The sequence below is a fragment of the Ictidomys tridecemlineatus genome, chromosome 13 (assembly GCF_052094955.1).
Source record: "Ictidomys tridecemlineatus isolate mIctTri1 chromosome 13, mIctTri1.hap1, whole genome shotgun sequence".
Taxonomy (NCBI): domain Eukaryota; kingdom Metazoa; phylum Chordata; class Mammalia; order Rodentia; family Sciuridae; genus Ictidomys; species Ictidomys tridecemlineatus.
In genome coordinates, this window is record NC_135489.1 from 88863795 (window position 1) to 88882345 (window position 18551).

The following is an 18551-nucleotide window of genomic DNA, read 5'->3' on the forward strand; positions in this document are numbered from 1 at the left end:
AGGAAGAGGAGGAGGAGGAGAAAGAGGAGGAGGAGGAGGAGGAGGAGAAGGGGGAAGAGGAGGAGGAGGAGGAGGAAGAGGAGGAGGAGGGGGAGGAGAAGGGGGAAGAGGAGGAGGAGGAGGAGGAAGAGGAGGAGGAGGGGGAGGAGAAGGGGGAAGAGGAGGAGGAGGGGGGAAGAGGAGGAGGAAGAGGAAGAGGAGGAGGAGGAGGAGAAGGGGGAAGAAGAGGAGGAAGAGGAAGAGGAGGCGGAAGAGGAGGAGGAGGGGGGAAGAGGAGGAGGAGGAGGAGGAGGAGAAGGAGGAGAAGGGGGAAGAGGAGGAGGAGGAGGAGGAAGAGGAGGAGGAGGAGAAAGAGGAGGAGGAGGAGGAGAAGGGGGAAGAAGAGGAGGAAGAGGAGGAGGAGGAGAAAGAGGAGGAGGAGGAGGAGAAGGGGGAAGAAGAGGAGGAGGAGGAGGACAGGAGGAGGAGAGGAGGAGGGGGGAAGAGGAGAAGGAGGAGGAGGAGGAGGAGGAGGAGGAGAGGAGGAGGAGGAGGAGAGGAGGAGGAGGAGAGGAGGAGGAGGAGGAGAGGAGGAGGAGGAGGAGAGGAGGAGGAGAGGAGGAGGAGGAGGAGAGGAGGAGGAGGAGAGGAGGAGGAGGAGGAGAGGAGGAGGAGGAGAGGAGGAGGAGGAGAGGAGGAGGAGGAGAGGAGGAGAAGGAGGAGAGGATGAGGAGGAGAGGAGGAGGAGGAGGAGGAGAAGGAGGAGGAGGAGAGGAGGAGGAGGAGGAGAGGAGAAGGAGGAGAGGAGGAGGAGGAGAGGAGGAGGAGGAGGAGAGGATGAGGAGGAGAGGAGGAGGAGGAGGAGAGGAGGAGGAGGAGAGGAGGAGGAAGAGGAGGAGGAGAGGAGAAGGAGGAGGAGGAGAGGAGGAGGAGGAGGAGGAGAGGAGAAGGAGGAGAGGAGGAGGAGGAGAGGAGGAGGAGGAGAAGGAGAAGAGGAGGAGGAGGAGAGGAGGAGGAGAGGAGAGGAGGAGGAGAGGAGGAGAAGGAGGAGAGGAGGAGGAGGAGAGGAGGAGGAGGAGAGGAGGAGGAGGAGAGAATAATGATTGACAGGAGTTGCCCGCCAGAGGCTACTGCTGGGGCCTACTGAGCTGCCTTTGCCAAGACAGCTGGGCAGCTGAGCAGAGCAGGGCGGAGTAGGGGATCTTGGGACACAGACCGATCACCCAGGGTTTACTGTGTAGGAGACGGGGTGTCTCATAGATGGTCACACACCCATGTTAATTGCAATTCTTATTTCATTCATTGAAAGTTATTTAAAGAGGGGAAATCATAAAAAAAATGGCACCCATTCACCTTAGACCTTTATTTTATTTGGTGCACACGGCCATGCGTTCCTCTGCCAATGTTCTGAGGTGGTTCTGAGGCCTTCTTTTGGTGATGGCTGCTGCCTGGAGTCCCGTGCCCCCCCACCCCAATCTCTCCACCCCCGGCATAAACTACTCCCATAACTCTGCATTTACGATTTCCTAATTTGATTTTTTTAAAGTGGAACGAGAAAATAAAGTCACTTGAGGAGCCATTGGAATCCCAAAGCTTCTCCAGTCTTAGGACACTTAGGCCTTTAGGGCTCTCCCCTCCTCAGCTCCCTGCAGCGTGAGCAGCGACTTGCCTCACTGAGTCTTTGCAAAGCATCCAGCTGAGTTCTAATGGAAACAGCAAATACTCTCGGTTGGCATCAGGGAGGGTCGTGCTGCTAATCACCACCAGGAAAGGACCCACACCTGCAGTTCACAGCGTGATTTCTGATTGGACACTGGTCATTTTTGTACCCTAATGAAGTTGGGGGCACGGCAAGGTGGAACCTGCCTGTGGCTCGCTGGCCCACAGGGACAGAGCTTGGCTTGTCCTTCACCTTAACTATTCCCATGCTGGTCACTCCTCATGCACTTTGATTTGGGGCCCAGGTGACAGGTCATGCTCTAGCTGGGACGTGCCAGTCTCATCAGAGAGACGTGCCATGGCCCGTTGATATCTACAGGGCACTGGCAGCTGCCACTTGCCCTCCAGTAACGTGAGCTGGACGGGAAGCTGCACACTGGCTTCAGAATAGGGGTTACTTCAACAGCTGGGCAGAGCTGGCTCAAGGTTGCAGGTGCTCCGCTCAGCAGCAGGGGGTGCTCCCTGGGTGGTTTCACCCTGTGCAGAGACCCCAGGGTGCACTCGCAGGCACCAGGTGAGATACCCACAAGGGGCCACCATTGCATGTGGAGTTCTCTGTAGATCCAAACGTCATCATGTGGCACATGGCTATCCTGGATGACTTCAGGCAAGGCAATAAGAACGAGGGTGTCACAGTGTTGGCTCTAGTTTGAGGGAGACTTTGTCCACTAAATTCCTGTAATCTGGCATCTCTCCTAAGTGATCATTGATGAAATTCTGTAGTAGGACGTCCCATTTGCTGCAGCCACCTCAAGACCCAGGCCTGGGGCTAGCACATAGCATGTGTTCAATAAAAACTGGCTGGGTGTGTGAGGGAAGGTGCTATCTTCACCTGAGCGAAGGGCCTGGTTGTGAATGGAAGCTGTGAAGTTCTCCCTGGATTGAGAGAGACAGAGACCTTTAGGGGAAGAGACGGTGCATAAAACGTGGTTCAGGTCACATTCTTTGAAAGAACGCTGTCTTGGGCCTAAATTCCCGAGGCACAACAACGACTCATTTTGGAAGTCAGGAGAAAATTGAGAAAACCAGAAATGTTGGAAGCCCCTCCCCACCCCCAGGACCCCACCCTAGAGGAAAGGAGAGCTTTGAGGAGCCAGAGAGATGGAGTAGGAGGCCAGGGTCCAGGAGAAGTCTGGGGTCTGTGAACAAGCTCTGGCCACAAGCAGAGCCTGGGGACAATACAGCAGCTCCAGCGTCCACACCCAGTGGAATCTCTATGAATCATGCCTCATTATTTGAACTGGAAATAATGAGCTGATCACGTGTGTCTGGGCCTCCTCCTGCACGCCTGGCCTCCTGGACCACAGGGCACATTTGGCGTCCAGAGCAGGACTCTAGTGTTTCCGCTCGTGGCAAGCTTTGTTTCCACCAAACCTTTTTTTTTTTTTTTCTTTTCCAAATCACAGGATTGCTTTTAAGAAAACAAGACAGAAGAAGTACCAGCAGAGCTCAGGAACGGTCACTCTCCCGTGACTTCCGCGACCTTGCGGTAAACAACATCTGGGGACACCCCAGGAAGCTTGCCCGTTGCTCTCTCTGGTACTGGCCACAGAGGTGAAGACTTCAGGTTCACTGGGAACAGTTCCATGATGGTTTGAGGTGACCTGGAAGTGGCCAAGTTTTGTGGTCACCTGCCACCTGTGCAGCCTCCCTCGTGACGGGGGAGTTTCCTCGTGAGGTAAACGAGGCTGATGAGGTGGTGCAGCGTAGTCTCATCAGTGAACTAATCCATTGGTGGCTTAAGAACTTGGAAAAACTGCTGTAGATGGTGACTATGGGCAGCTGGGTGTGGCTGGAGGATGCAGGTCCCTGGGGGCATGACTTTGGAGTTCAAATTTTGTCCCTGATGAGCAGGGCTCTCTTTCTGTCTGCTTCCTGGCTGTTGGGCCCCTGAGCTGCTCTCCTCCACCACGCCCTTCCGCCATGAGGTTCTGCCTCTCCTCGGGCTCAGAGCCATGGAGTCGGCCGTCCATGGACTGAACCTCTGAAACCATGAACTAAAATAAGCTTTTCCTGCTCTTGGCTGTTCTTCTCAGGTCTTTTAGTCCCAGCGACCAGAAGTGTTTGTTATGACTAAAGGTCTTCAGGCCGAAGGATGTCCAAACCTCAGGAAGTAACTCACTGGCATTGATTGCAAGGAGGGACGCGCCCCTTCTGTATCTACCAACCCACCAGGAAGTGTGAGGCTGTGGTGCCTTCAACCATTCGGCTCCAGCCTCCCCTCACTGGACACTGCTGAGCCCTCGCAAATCTCCGCCAGGACAGGCGTCCCTTGTCCCTTTGTTCTCCCAGGTCCAGGGATTTGGAAAGGAAGTGCTGGCCACTGACTTTTCATAGAAGGAACCATTCCTTTCCAACTGTATCTGCGTCATGTCTGCGGTGTGTCCCCACCCAAGCATTTGTGAAATGAAGAATGACGTGTGGAGGACAATGGTGGCTGTCTGATGCTGGGTGGGAACATGTGGCTGCTGCTTCCTCCTCGCTCTCGAGCCAGAGGCTCCTGGTCTAACACTCCTTCTGCCAGATGAGCGAGCCTGTGTTAGCTGGGTGCCAAATCCCTTGCGGTCCACGGAGCCCCAGGCGCAGAGAACCCTCTCTGTATAACCCGGAGAGCTGTGCCCTCTTCCTGTGAAGGCACCTGAGACGCTCTCTTGGTCATCCACGCGCAGCATCCACCTCGATGCTATCCCCTCCTCAAAGGCAATCTGGAAACACTTGCATGTTTTACAAAGTTCATTTACTGCTTTTGCAGTTTAAGAAACAGGAAAGAGGGAGGAAAGCAGAGGGACGTGTCATCTTGGGGCCACAAGGTGAGGTGAAGCCAGCAGCAGGGCCCGGTCCGTGTCTTTGGTGCCAATGACACGGGTCCCAATGCTGCGGCAGAACGTGGACTTCTCTTGAGGTGGCAATCCGGTTGTCTAACTAGGTCAACAATCCTCAGGGGAAGATCTAAACTCTTCAGCACTCTTCACATCGGCATAATTGATGTCTTATGTTTGATTTTTTTTTTTTTTCCAGAGAGAAAACCTTGTCCGGTAACATAAACCCCTATTTTAATTAAGTCTACTGGGCTTAGCAGTTAGAGCGTAATTGTCAGAATATTTTTCACATGCCCATCAGACTTCTGCATAAAAAATCATCTTACTTTTTATGTCACTTTAAAAAGAGAGATTTAACCAGACACTCCTACACATACCCCATGCCTTTATATACAAGTATCTCCTCCAAAGAGAATATGGTTTTAATAGTGCCGTATTTCTCCAAAATCTTGTAGCTTTCTATTATTCCATATGAGCTTTATATTCCAAAGAATTATTAAAACCTGAGTTAAACACAGGTAATGCTCGGCACATACACAGTAACATTTCCTGGCTGTGGGTGAACCCACGGGACCTGAATCACAGCACCTGCGTTACGTCTTGGCTACGTTGCTGCTATCAACTGGAGTTAAGTTGAGCTGCCTATGGTAGGGAAACTAAAAGGAAAGAAAGCAAGAACAAGATTAAATTATTTATTTTTTTCAGAAAGAAAACGAAAGAGCTCCCCAAAGCCATCAGCAAGCCAGACCCCTTGCCAAAGTCCACACCTTGCCATCTAGAACTTGCCTTCCCCCTGGGGCGCAAGACGGCTGCCAGAGCTCCGGGCATAGTCTCTCTCCATGTTCAAGGTGGTGCCATGGAGGGCAGAGGATAAAAGTCCAGGGCTTTCTGCTGAAGACTACTGGAAGTGCCACACGGTATCTCCTGCCACAGGTCACTGTCCAAGCCCTGGTCGTGTGTCTGGGAAAGGCACACCTTCAGCAAGGAACGATAAAGCTGAACAACCTGGGCAGGAAGATAAGCCAGCTGCCATGGGAGCCCATGGGAGGGGTCAAGAAGTTCTCCTGGACCACAAGGATGCGCACGTAAACTGCAGATGAGTCTGGAATGGACGACACTGGCCCACAGAAGCTCTAGGACCCATGTCTGCTAGTGACCATCCTCAGGGAAATTATGTCTGCTGGTGACCATCCTCAGGTGGACCCAGTCTGCTAGTGACCGCCCTCAGGGGACCCTGTCTGCTGGTGACCATCCTCATGGGTCCATGTCGGTGGTAACTGTCCTCAGGTGGACCCGTATCTGCTGGTGTCTGTCCTCAGAGTCCTGTTTCTGTGGTGATCGTCCTCAGGTGCACATCTTGACAGCTCTGTTGTGCTCTGGATGTCCAGCACGGCTGAGAGCCTCTTCCTTCCTGGTGGACATCTCCACCCAGACGCCCTTTTCCACTCCTAATATCACCTCCAGTGCTCACACTCTTCTCCTTCTTCACGGTGTAGCTGAAATGCCTGCACGTCCATGGAGACTTTGTCACATCCACAGACATAAATTTCTCACTCTCTCACCCCACATGGCGTTATATCATCTCTCATGTCACCGCTCTGTGCACACGTCCTTTGATTTGATTGTCATATTCTTCAAGGACAAATGTTTTCTTACTCACCTTCGTATCCTCAGAATTGGCTACAAAAGCTCGGCATGTGGAAGGTGGATGGGTGGAGAGTGAACCGGCAGCACAGGAAGCCGTGAGGAGAGCAGACCCCCTCGCACAGCCTGGACCATCTTCACCAACAAGGCATCAGGAAAGGAGGACCTGAGCTGCGTGTCCGTGGTCCCAGCTGCCATCCCGTCAGATTCTTGATAGTCAGACTAAAAAAAAAAAAAAAAAGTCCCATTTGAGTTCAGCATCACTTGCAGTCACAAAAAAATGACACTGAGATTTTATCTCACTCCAGTTAGAATGGCAATTGTCAAGAATACAAATAATGATAAATGCTGGCAAGGATGTGGCAAAATGGTTCACTTGTATGTTGTTGGTGGGACTGCAGATTAGTTCAACCACTCTGGAAAGCTGTGTGGAGAGTCCTCAGAAAACTAGGAACGCAACCATCATAAAACCCTGCTATCACCATCCTTGGTATTCATCCAAAAGAAGTAAAAGCAGCATACTCTATGGACATAGTCACATAGATGTTTTGGAATCAACCCAGGTGGAAGACAATAGATGAATGGTTTTAAAAAATGTGCTATAGTCTGGGCATGCCTATAATCCTAGCAACTTGAGAGGCTGAGACAGGACGGCTGCAAGTTCAAAAGCCAGCCTCAGCAACTCAGTGAGCCCTAAGCAACTCAGCAAGACCCTATCTCTAAATAAAATATAAAAAAAAAAGGACTGAGGATGCAGCTCAGTGCTTAGGTGCCGCTGAGTTTAATCCCTGGTACAAAAAAAAAAAAGTGCTATATATACACAATGGAGTTTTACTTAGCCATAAAGAAGAATGAAATTATGGCATTTGAAATAAGCCAGACTCATGAAATGAAGTTAAATGTTTTCTCTCCTATGCAGAAGCTAGAGCAAGGTAAGGGGGAAGAAAAGGGGTGGATGAATATGAATGATCAGTGGAGTAGAAGAAGGAGATTTGGGGATGGGAGAAGGGACAAGAAAAGAGAAAATGCAGAATGATTTGACAAAGTTATGCTGTGTGCATACATAAATATATCATAATAAATCCCACTTTCATGTATATCTCTACTGCACCAACTAAAAAGAAATAAATGAACAGACGAGTGGAAGAAAGACCAGTAGATAGGGGAAGTAGACTAGGAGGAAGGGAGGGAGGAGGGTAGGGGGTACACTGGGACCAAAAGGGAGCAAAGTAAATTCCCAGCAAGTATAATTAGGTCAAAATGAACCCAACTATTATATATAATTACAGTGCACCAATAAGATCATAAAAAGTCACATTTGCATATAGAAGGGGGCAATACACCTTTGACACCACAAAAGCTCCTCAAGTAAGTACAGACAAGAGTGCGTGGGTTCCTATTGCAGCACCAGACACTGCATGAAAACCTGGGAGCCTAATGAAAGAACCCAAAGTGCAGAAAATAGGAATAAATAATAAATACTGCAAAAGGAGTGCAAGATTTGTGTGCTAAAAAGTGAAAATAGTATTGAAAAAAATTAAAGAAGACCTAAATAAGTGGGAAGATATAGCATGCCCATGGATTAGAACTATTAATATTCTTAAGATACAGTATTCACCAAACTGATCTAGAGATTCAACAAATATATATCAGAATACAAGCTGCCTTTTCCTTTTTTGTTCTTTCCTTTTATTTTTACAGAAATTGGAAAACTAATCCTAAAATTCATATTTAAATGCAAATGGCCCAAAAAAGCCAAGCTAATCTTGAGAGGAAAAAGAAAAAATAAAGATAGAGGATACATGCTTTGTGATTTTAAGACTTACTCCAAAGTACAAGTACCAGATTTCTGATTCCCATCCTGGCATAGGGACAGACAGAGAGCAAGCGGACGGAACTGAATCTAGAAATAGACCCTTGTATTTATAGTCAACTAATTTTTGACAAAGATGCCAGAACAATTCAATGAGGAAGAATAATCTTTACAACAAGTGCTGGAATAACTAGATATCACATGCAGAAAAGGTGGCTTCAACCCTACCTCACACCATATACAACATTTAACTTGAAATGGATTGTAGACTAGAATTTTAAATCTAAAATATAAAACTTTCTGGAGAAAACCTAAGAGTAAAGTTTAGTGCCTCTCCATTAGGGAGTGATTTAAAAAAAAATATGATGCAGGAAGCATAAGCAAAAAAAAGTATATTGATCTCATCCAATCAATTCATACTTCAAAAGACCCAATCAAGAAAGCAAAAATGCAACTTCAAAACAGGAAGAAATACATGCAAGTCATATGTCAAGAGGGGTCCACTCTGAAACCTATAAAGAATTCCTACAATTCAAAAATAAAAAACAACCCATTAAACATGGGGAAAACTTCTGCATAGATATTCTTCTGCTCATCATGTGGAACATGTGTACATGGACACTCACTAAGCACATGACAAGGAGTTCAGAACCATAGTTAAGGGAATCCACAGTAAGACTCACACTGACATTCAGGGCTGACATAAGACAATAAGAGAAAACAATCACAATGATAACAAATAATAGCAAGAAGTGGCTGGTGGGATTCACCACGAGGCAGGGCCTTCTGAAGACAGCATAGCAGTCCCTCAAAAGGCTGACCTGCAGTTACAATGTGACCCAACAATTCCATTGCTAGGCCTCCATCTAGGGAAGTGAAAACTATCCACATAAAACCTGTATGTGAGTGTCCTAACAGCATTGCTCTCAATCCAAACCAAAAAATGATCCAAATGTCTATCAACCAATGACTCCTTAGACAAAGCCTGGTGTATCCGCACCATGGAGTATTATGCAAACATGGGAAGGAATGAAGTCCTGATCCACACGCTAATGGGCATGAGCCTTGGAAACGTGAGTCAGATAAATCTTTTATCCATAAGTTAGTCTTCTCAGCCACGTCGTAGTGACAGAGAGCTGACCACACGGCCCTGGAGTTTCACCTCCCTGTGTGCAGATTGTAGTGCTGCCTCCCGGGTCCCTGTGGGCATGAACGGACTCACAGCGCCAAGTGCCACACAGACCCCACTATTGGCTAGCTTGCGATTCTCAAACTCTCCTGAGGCTGGGGCACCCCATGGCCTCTCAGGGGGGAAAGTGGTCAGATGTATGGGGCCTTGGCTCGGCCCGTAGTCACCATCCTTGCCCTTGGCTGCTCTCCTGCAGGCTTTCAACTTATGCTGCATTTCACAGAATCCCGCTCATGCAAAGATATTTGAAACTTAATATTTTCATTTTTTTTCCCTGCAAGGAAAAATGCAGTCCAGAGGGCTTACCTGATCTGTGTGGGGACACAGTGGCAAAGATTAGAGCCTCCTTCTAACATTCTTGCTCCTGTGCTTCGTCCACTGCTCTGACCTTGTTCAAATAGATGCTGGAGTGTTCCGTGAATTATTTAAAAAAAAAAAACTCTCCCAAATTCCCTGCCTCCAGCGTGGGTTCACCTCTGCGAAGGCACAGGGCCCCAGGACTGTGGAGGGAATCCAGAAGGCACCCGTGGTGCTGCAGCTCACGGGGTGGACGTGTGGGCGAGGCTCTGGCACAGGGAGGGGACGTGCCATCTGCATGTCCCACTCCCACCCCTTGGCTCACCATCCGCTGCCTCAGGAGCAGCACCCCCGCGCCCCTCCCCGCGTGGCTCTGCAGGCTCCAGGCCCTCGGGGTAGATGGGCTTCCTCCTGGCACAGAAACAGTGGCCTTAACCTTCACCAGCACTCCCCCTGCCCATGCCCCGTCCCCAGGGACTCACATCCCCCCTTCCAGCAAGGGAGCTCGGTCCTACTGGGTGCAAAGCTGAAGTCAAAGTCTAGATAACCACTGGGCAGGGCCTTTGCAAACCCCCTCCTTCAGAAATGAACTATCATGTGATAGCATGTGTTGGTGAAAACACCCAGGGTTTTAAAGCAGGGAATATTCCAGAAATCCTACTTTTCCTCACCTTATCGGACAGTTCTTTGCCTACAGGAGGCGAAGGCCTCCTCCTTGAAGACTTCAGAGGAAGAAGCATGAGATACATCGGTCGTTCATGGACGCCCTCCACGGCCGAGACAGCCCTGGGCCTTGGGTGGCTCCCAAGCTTGTGGAGGCACCTTATAAATAAAGATGAACACTTCGCAGGTCTGTCACACACAAGCATGGTGTGCACCTGGCCGGTCTGTGTATTCATATGTGTGTGTGCAGGTATGTGTCAATGCACACGTGTGTATGTATATATGCAGATTATGTGTGTGTGTGCTTTATATGTATGCATGTGTGCTTGGTATGTGTCAGCACACACGTGTGTATGTACTTATGCAGATTGTGTACATGTGTGCTTGGTGTGTGTGCATGTGCTTGGTGTGTGTCAGTGCACACATGTATATGTATATGTGCAGATTGTGTGCATGTGTGCTTGGTGTGTGTGTGTGTATGGGTGCTTGGGTGTATGTGCATGTGTGTATGTGTGCTTGGGTGTGTGTGCATGTGTGTGTGCACATATGTGTTTACCCTCAGTTCTGATCACTGTTGGGGACCAGAGACTGTCCCAGCTGGGCCAGAGGGAGTCTGAACAGGACCTCAGCAATCTGGGCAGGACAGATGGGAGCTCTGCCTCCAGGAAGTGAGTGCACTGAGGCTGGAGGCAGGACCCAGGGCCTGCAGTGTCCAGGGTGACAGTTCGTGACGAATCCCCTAGAGCAGCTCCTGGGTCCTAATTGGAACTGGTGCTTTGGCTAATGTTACCCACAGGCTGGATCTGAAACTACAGAAGGTCATGGCAGCATGACCTGAGGGCATTGCCAGCAGGCGTGGGTCGGCACCAGGTGAAGGACCCAGGACCCCATCCCTTGGCTTCTGAAGCCCCGGGGCCTCACTGTGCCATGGGGGCCAGGCCTGTACCTGCACTGCAGCTGCTGCATGGGCACAGGCTTTCCAGCTAACTCAGAGTGTAACTATCATTTGCAGGTGACAAAAGAGAGGCACAGCAGGTGACATAAACTCAAGCCCAAGGTCACAGGGCTATGAAAGAGGGACGCCTCATGGTGGTGCTGCCCGCACTGGGTGTTCTGCACCCTCACTCACCCTGGGTGAGCAGGTTACTGCCTGTCAATACCTGGGACCCCTGGCCCAGGGCTGCACCACGCATGGGTCATTCCTGTAAAAGGCAGCGATGTCCCCTCTGCTGTTTAAGTAGGTAGATGTTTTTGCAGAGTCCTAATATGATAAGTGTGTTTTGAGTTCTTTGGGACACTGTTGTGACATCTTTTCAGAGTGTACATAATGTGCTGTAGCTCTTGAGAATGGACAGGGGTTTCTAGGAGCCTGTCCCAAGACACTGCATTGTACAAGCAAGTGACAAGGTGGCCCATTCTGATTCCAGTGAGTGACTGAACCTGAGCTGAATGTCTAGGAGGCAGAGGGAGAGAGGAGGCCTTCCCGAGGTGTCAGTCATCACGGGCTCAGCTGGGAGGCTCTGGGCAGTCCCAGAGGAGTTGTGGTGGCTGGAGGCAAGCAGCCAGGGGCCCTGCACAGGGAGGCCCACACCTCCTCCTTGTGAAACTCAGACCCTGTGGAGTAGGTTGGTGGAGGAGCCTGCCCCTCGCAGCACGGCCACTCAGGAGCTCCCGATCTTGCTTGCGGTGGACATGTATTAGAAATGGTGAGAAAACTCGCTGAACAGCATGAAGGGCGGCTTCCCTGCACCAGTCTCTGGTGGCCACTGCACTTAGCACTCAGCTACCACCAGGGTAACTAGAGTGGGACCTGGAGTCACCTCCCAGACTGGCCTCCTGATACGGATGTGAGAGAGGAGGGATGGGCAAGTCCTGCCCAGTGGGCACAGCAGCCAGGGCTTTCTGTAACTTGACTCTATCTTAGAAGCTCAAGAGACAGGGTTGTGACCTCCTTCAGTTTCCCCCAAATGGAGTGACAGGTGGAAGCTGTTTCAAGGCGCAGGGTGGCAAAGTGCCAGGCACAGCTCTCTGTGGCCTCCTTGCTCTGCAAGGCAGCTGTGGAGGGTCCTCTCCACGGAGGGCCATGCTGCATGGACGGGCACCCATGTGCCATGGAGACAGCCGTCCACAAGTCCTCCTGAGGTCACAGGTGTGCACCCTACTGCCACTCAAGTCAGTGGCCACACTGACCTCCTCCAGGAGCAGGACCCGGCACAGGGACAGTGACAAAAGACTGAGTGCAGACCGGCTGTGTGGCAGGGCACTGAGAGACACTTCCCTTGCTGAGGGACTGTTTTCCTTTGCCACTCACACAGAAGACGAGGACCCGTGTGGCTGAGGGGGCCTTGTGCTTGAGCCCCTCCCCTCTGGACAACGAGCCCCCTCCCTCTGAACCTGCTCGCGAGGTGACTGCTTCTCTGTATGCTCCCCTCACTGCCCTGGAGCCCTCTTGTGGGCACAGGGTGACTCCTTTCCCTCCGCCTGGCATGAACGGGCTCCTGGACGGCACATGAGCTCCGCCCCGCAGGGAGGGGCAGCAGGGAGGGCTCGGGCCCTCTGCTCCAGGCTGCCCTCTGTCTCCCCCAGAGTGTGGACACTCCAACAGGACTTCAGCTCAGACCTGGGCTTCCTTCTGGAAGCCCCTGTGGCATCTAAACAAGGTGTCCCGTTGCTCCTGTAACCCTCACTGTGCTTCCTGAGGCCTGGTGTGCCTAGCTCAGTCCTGCCCAGCCTGAACTTCCCAGCAAAGCCCTGGCTTCAGCCTGTCATGGCTGTTCCCTAACCACTCCTCCCCGTCCCTGGGGTCCTCCCGTTGCCATGGGGAGGGATGGAGGCATATCACTATCCGGCAGGAAGGGCGGGGAAGGCACAGCCTGCCCTAGTGCGTGTGCCCGCTCCCAAGCCTCCACTCCCTGGAGTCCTTATTCACATAAAATCCCCCACGCTCTTCCTACTCCACTCTATGGGTGAACAGGTAGATTTAAGTTGCAGGTTAGTCCCTGATTGTGCTTCTAACATCTTCTGCCAGATAAAATTTCCTTTTTAACTCAGTGGCAGGGCTCGTAAACACTCTGAGACACAGCAGGACAGGTCATGTGCAGGGAGTGCCCTTCTCAGATCACAGCGTGGACGTGAGCCACAGAAGCACTGAGCAAGCTGGCATAGCTGTCCCAGGGAGCATCATCCTGGGCTCCCTGCCTGACGTCCATGATGAAGCCCTTCCTAGCAAGACGGACAGCGGCTACGCCAGTTATCCACTGGAAGTTGGTCTTGAGATTCCTGGGAGGTTGGGAGAGTCAAGAGACGGTACTTCCCGCTCCGCAGTCGCCCAGTCTCCTCCTGGATCTGTCCATAGCCTTGTCTTCAGTGGCCCTGCCCATTGGGTGGCCACAGGAGCTTTCCACAATGGGATCCGAAGAGGAAGACTCACCTGGGGAGTCCCCACACCATCCGAGAGACATCAGTTCTATGGACTGGTGTCCTACTCAATGGAACACCCTTCCCAAGTCCCCAGGCTGGTCAGCAGAGGGGTGAAGAGTCCTGGAAGCAGGGGGAAGGAGCCTCAGGAGGCACCTGGACGGAACCCCCACCCCCATAGGTGGAAGCAACCGCAGGTGGGGGCAGTGGGCAGATCTGCTGCCCCGTGTTAGATTGTCCACCAAAATCGAGCAGGAGCAGTACCTGGCGGGTCTCAAGGAGGCGGCATTGAGACGGCGAGCTGCGTAGGCATGGCCACTGGCCTGGCCGCCCGTCCTGCAGGGTGCAGGTCAGAGCAAGAGCTCCTCCGGGATCCTCCAGGCGCAATGCTCCCGCAGCCAGATCCCCTTGGCCTTCATCCTTCAACCCACAGTTTCCTCTGCAGGAAAGTCCCGGCCACCTGGCCGACTCACTGTCCAGGTCCACAGGTCAGCAGCAGATTCTGGGTCTGTGGGGGTGGCCTTCTCCCAGGAGACAGAAGCAGCCTGTTCTCACATTACGTAAAACTCAAGGTCAGATGGGGCAGCACGCAGTCAGAGGAGGGGCCCAGACTGGCCATATCTGCCACCAGGAGAAGGAGCGGGGTCCTCTGGTCTAGTAGAGCACTAATTCCCAGCAGATTGTGCTGCGTGGTCAGTCAGGAGCCAGCGCTGGGCCAGGTGCTTTTTGAGCGCTCTGCTCCCTTTGGAGGTGCTCCGTGAAGACTGCAGGGATGGGGTGCTTGGAAGGCATTTGGGGTCCTTCGAGAGACCTGAGCTGTCGAGTGGGAACACTGCCACACCACCCTGGTCTCCTGCAGCAAAACCAGCCACCCACGTCCACAGCACGGACTGTTCCATTGCACAAGGCCCATGCCATGGCAGGTGCCCAGGAGGAAGCTGAGGAAGAGAGACCTTCCCAGGCTGCTCTGGACTCTGGGCCCACCCAGAAGGGCAAGCAGCCTGGGCCGATGCCTGGGCCCCAGAGACTCCACCAAACGCACCAGGCCAATGTGATCACAGGCCAGAATCACCGTTCAATTTGAGACAGGGTCTCCCTGAATTGCTGAGGCTGGACTTGTACTTGTGATCATCCTGCCTCAGCCTCTCAAGTCCCTACCACATCGTTTATAGCAAGCAAAATCTCTGTTAGCATTTTAGATGTGCAAGAAATGCTACTTTATTGCTTTTTCTACTATTAAATTTAATTTTGTATTTTAAGTCCCCATTCTTCCATATTAGTAGGATATTATTCCTGATAAATTTGTTATTCTTCCTTTTTTCTCCTGAGATTGGGTACAAATGCTAGAGGTTTTGCATAGTGCCAAGAAACTGGGCACAAAGCCATCTGTGCCCTTCCATCTCCACACAGCTCCCAGCTGGCTGCTCCTTCTTCAGCCCAGGCAGGTCACCACCCCCTGCTCCTAGTCCCACTCACGAGGCCCTTTAAGGCTAGAGGATGGCTTCACGCCTTCCTGCCACCCTGGGAATTGGGGTGCCTCTCTGCTTCCCCAACCCACTCTGGGTGTAGGGAATTGCACGCAGTCGTCTAAGGTGCTGTCAGCTTGCATTTTTTAACTGAGGTGGTTGGTGTGTTTCCAGCGAACACAACATTGCCCCATGGTGGCAACTGGCCCATGAAACTTCAGAAACGTCCCGAGACCTCCCAGAGGGAAAACTCAGCCTGCCTCGTCGAAAAGCTCAGAGAACAGAATGTCATCTGGCATCTGGATGGCCACACGGTGAGGCAACACTTTCAAAACTGGGGCAAGATGATTTCCAACCTAGAGTCTTGCACCTCATTGAGCCTCTCGAGGAGCCTGAGATGCAGTAGGTGTCTTCCCAGCGGGGCGGCCTCGGAGCCAGTCTCCCAGGTGCTCCTCAGGGGGGACTTTAGCAGGTGCACAGGCAGATGCAGCCAGGACCAGAAGTGCAAGGAGGCAGGCAGCGTTGTCAGGGAGAGATGTCACACGCTCAGGCCCAGGGGGAGCTGAGCAGCAGCCTCCGCGACAGCCCAGACTGGCCAGAGCAGGCAGCCGCGGCCCTGCTGAGGAATCCCCCAAACCAGCCAGGACGTGGGAGCTGATCCAACCCCTGACGGGCTGGGGTGCCCTCAAAGGAGAGCGTCGTTTCTGTAGAAGGTCTGGGGAGTGAATGAGTGCTGGGCATTTAGAAAGCTCGGGGAACAAAGGAAGTGAGAGAATTATTAGTTGAAGAGGGAAAAACATAAGCAGAAGGAAGAGAGATCAACTCCGCCTGACAGTGAAGATCAGCCACTCACAGGAGGATACCCAGCCCACACCACAGGGCGAAGGAGGGAGCACACAGCGAGGGACGTGGGTGGGCAGGAAGCGAGCCCTTCGTCAGGACCCTTCTAAGGGGGAGAACCACCAAGTGGCCTGAAGCCTGCGGCCTGGACTGAGATGCCCCAAGAGACAGCCCCTGGGCGGGAGCAGGAGTGAGGCGCGGGCAGGGTGGGCAGGGGCTGTCTTTGCTAAGGCCCAGCGGCCTCCACCGAGGTCTTGCTCTCTGTCCTGGCGCACCTCTCATTTTGATTTATATTCATTTTCTTAATTTTGAAAGAGGGTCTTGCTTCCAACACACCACGTTCAATTTTTTTTTTTTAATAAGAAAACCCACCCCGTCCCCAGGAAGGGACACAGCGTGGGCAATGCCTGGTTGCAGGGGTTCTCTAGCAGGCTCCAAGCTGGTCCCCCGACGAGAAAGGTTGGTGTCCTTGGCTCACACTGGGGTGGTGACCCCTCCCCGAGGACGAGTCTTGCACCTCTCCCTGCCCAAGCAGGCCTGCGAAACACACACCAGCTGGCAGGGGGCCCAGGAACGCTGGCCTCTAGTCACAAGGGGTCACTGAGAGTGCCCACTGCCCACCCTCCCCCATCTCAAGGCGTTTGTTTAAACGGTGAACAACCATGTCACCTCTGGATGACAGCTGGGGACCTTTGGCAAACCATTGCAGTGAATGTTCTGGGGGCTACTTCCTCCTTTTTTTTTTTTCTTTTGGTATCAGAGATTGAACCCTTAACCACTGAGCCACATCCCCAGCCCTTTTTTTTTTTGTATTTTATAGAGAGACAGGGCCTCACTAAGCTGCTGAGGCTGGCCTTGACTTTGCCATCCTTCTGCCTCAGCCTCCCGAGCCACTGGGATCACAGGCGTGTGCCATTGTGCCCAACTCCTCTCCCCTTGGTAATGATTCCTGCCCTTCCGACTTTCTTGGGGGTAAATCAGAGGATACACATGAAAGTCCTCCATAAGTGACAAAGTGTCCTAAAGACGGTCTTGGTTTATAGATGGCTACTTTCCCTTTGGTCCTCTTAATGGCTTTGGCTCTGAGTGACTTGGGTCCTCGGGCCCCTGGGTCAAGTCAGAGCAGGATAGATGGGGACACGGAAGGCCTTTAGGGAAGAGTAACTCACAGCCTTAAACTCAGACTTTTCTAGGATCTGAACGTCCCCACCGAAAGCCATGCTGAAATTTAATTCTGAGGCATGAAGAGTGGGGAAACTTCCCTTGGGTACTTGGGGTGGACCTCTGGGAGGTTCGTAGGTCACATGAAGCACGGCAGCAGGGCCCCCATCAAACAGGACTGTGGCCTCATAAGACGAGGAGGAGAGATCTGAGCAGGGACTCTCCTTCCTGTCTCACGATGTCCTATGTGATGCTGGGGCTCTGAGTCCCCATCAACAGCAAGCACCTCACCAGGTGCCACCCTCGGCTCTGGGGAGTCCCAGCTTGAGGACAAAGAGACCAATAAAACCTTACTTTATGAATTGTTCAGCCTGGATTTCAGTTACAGCAACAAGGGCTGAGACGGTCTGCCCAGCTTCTCCTGAGCAGTGACGGGACGAGGCCACTCCCTTGTGGCTCCAGCCTCGGAGCCCTGCCGCCACAGGGGCCCAGCTGTCATATGGGTGTGTTATCATGGCTGTTGTTGGATTCATCAGAAAACAGCTTCCATGCCTGGGGTTTCCGATCCCTGGTAACATTTCCTTCCTTCTGGGTTAAGACTATGGCATCCAATACCCCACGGCTGTGGTGAAGAAAAACATGGCGGCCAGTGTTAAAATAATCTAGATGCAGAATGTGCTTTTGGAAGAAACCTGTTGGCAAATTTGCATTTGGAGAACACGTCCGGTGAACCAAGTTTCAAATCCAAACCCTTCTGTGCTGCAAACCCAAACTCACGGGCCTTGGAGAATGTCCACCCTGCCGTGCTCAGTGGGAATAGCACATTGTCACAGAGTCTTCAAACGAGTCCACACAAAGCTAGAAGAACAATAAATGCAGGCCTGAAGGGTATTTTTAGAAAGTTCCATAGCTGAATTGACTTTTAAGAGAATATATAAAAGAAAGAATCTAAATCTTGGGAACTGATAGTGCTAAGTTATTTACCATTTTTACTGTTCAATTTCCGCTGATGGAAACAGGAAGGAAGCCGTAAAAGGCCTGTCCATTGAAAGGAGACCAAAGTAAGAATGCAAATTAATCCTGGAGCCCAGTGGTTATGGTCACTGACAACCTCAGAGATTTGTCACATCCTCTCCAAGGGAAAAAAATGCTTTATGCAAATTCTTGGTGACAATTGATGACATGTTCACCTAATATGTAGATCCTAATGCAAACATAAAATTTTCCATGAAGAAAACATCTTTCCGCTGGGTGCGGGTTCCAGGGCCTCAGGAGCTTACAAAGCCCGAAGTGTTTTTGTTACAGTCAGATTTGATCAACAGCCTTAAATTGTCCTAATTAAATCCTCGGCAGTCACGGCACGTTCTCTGCTTCTCTTTTCCTGGTATCATGAGCCTCCACCGAGCTGGTGGGGGACACATGGCCAGACAGCAAGAGAGGTGGCCTGTGGCCTTCAGGCTTATTTTCTGTGTTCTTTGTGAATCAGAAGCTGAATGCTCAGGGGACCCCAGCAGACACCCCTGGGAAAAGGGGATCCTGCTGCT

At 51.7% G+C, this 18551-nt stretch overlaps 1 long non-coding RNA gene across 10 annotated transcripts in view; it reads right to left on the reverse strand.

Moving 5' to 3' along the window:
- LOC120884633 (uncharacterized) overlaps positions 1-18551 on the reverse strand; it is a 55894-nt gene that overhangs the window by 16665 nt on the left and 20678 nt on the right. For all 10 annotated transcript variants that reach the window (XR_013429841.1, XR_013429834.1, XR_013429842.1 and 7 more), the window contains one exon: positions 6178-6383. This is a non-coding gene — a long non-coding RNA (uncharacterized LOC120884633). The remainder of the gene's footprint in view (positions 1-6177; positions 6384-18551) is intronic.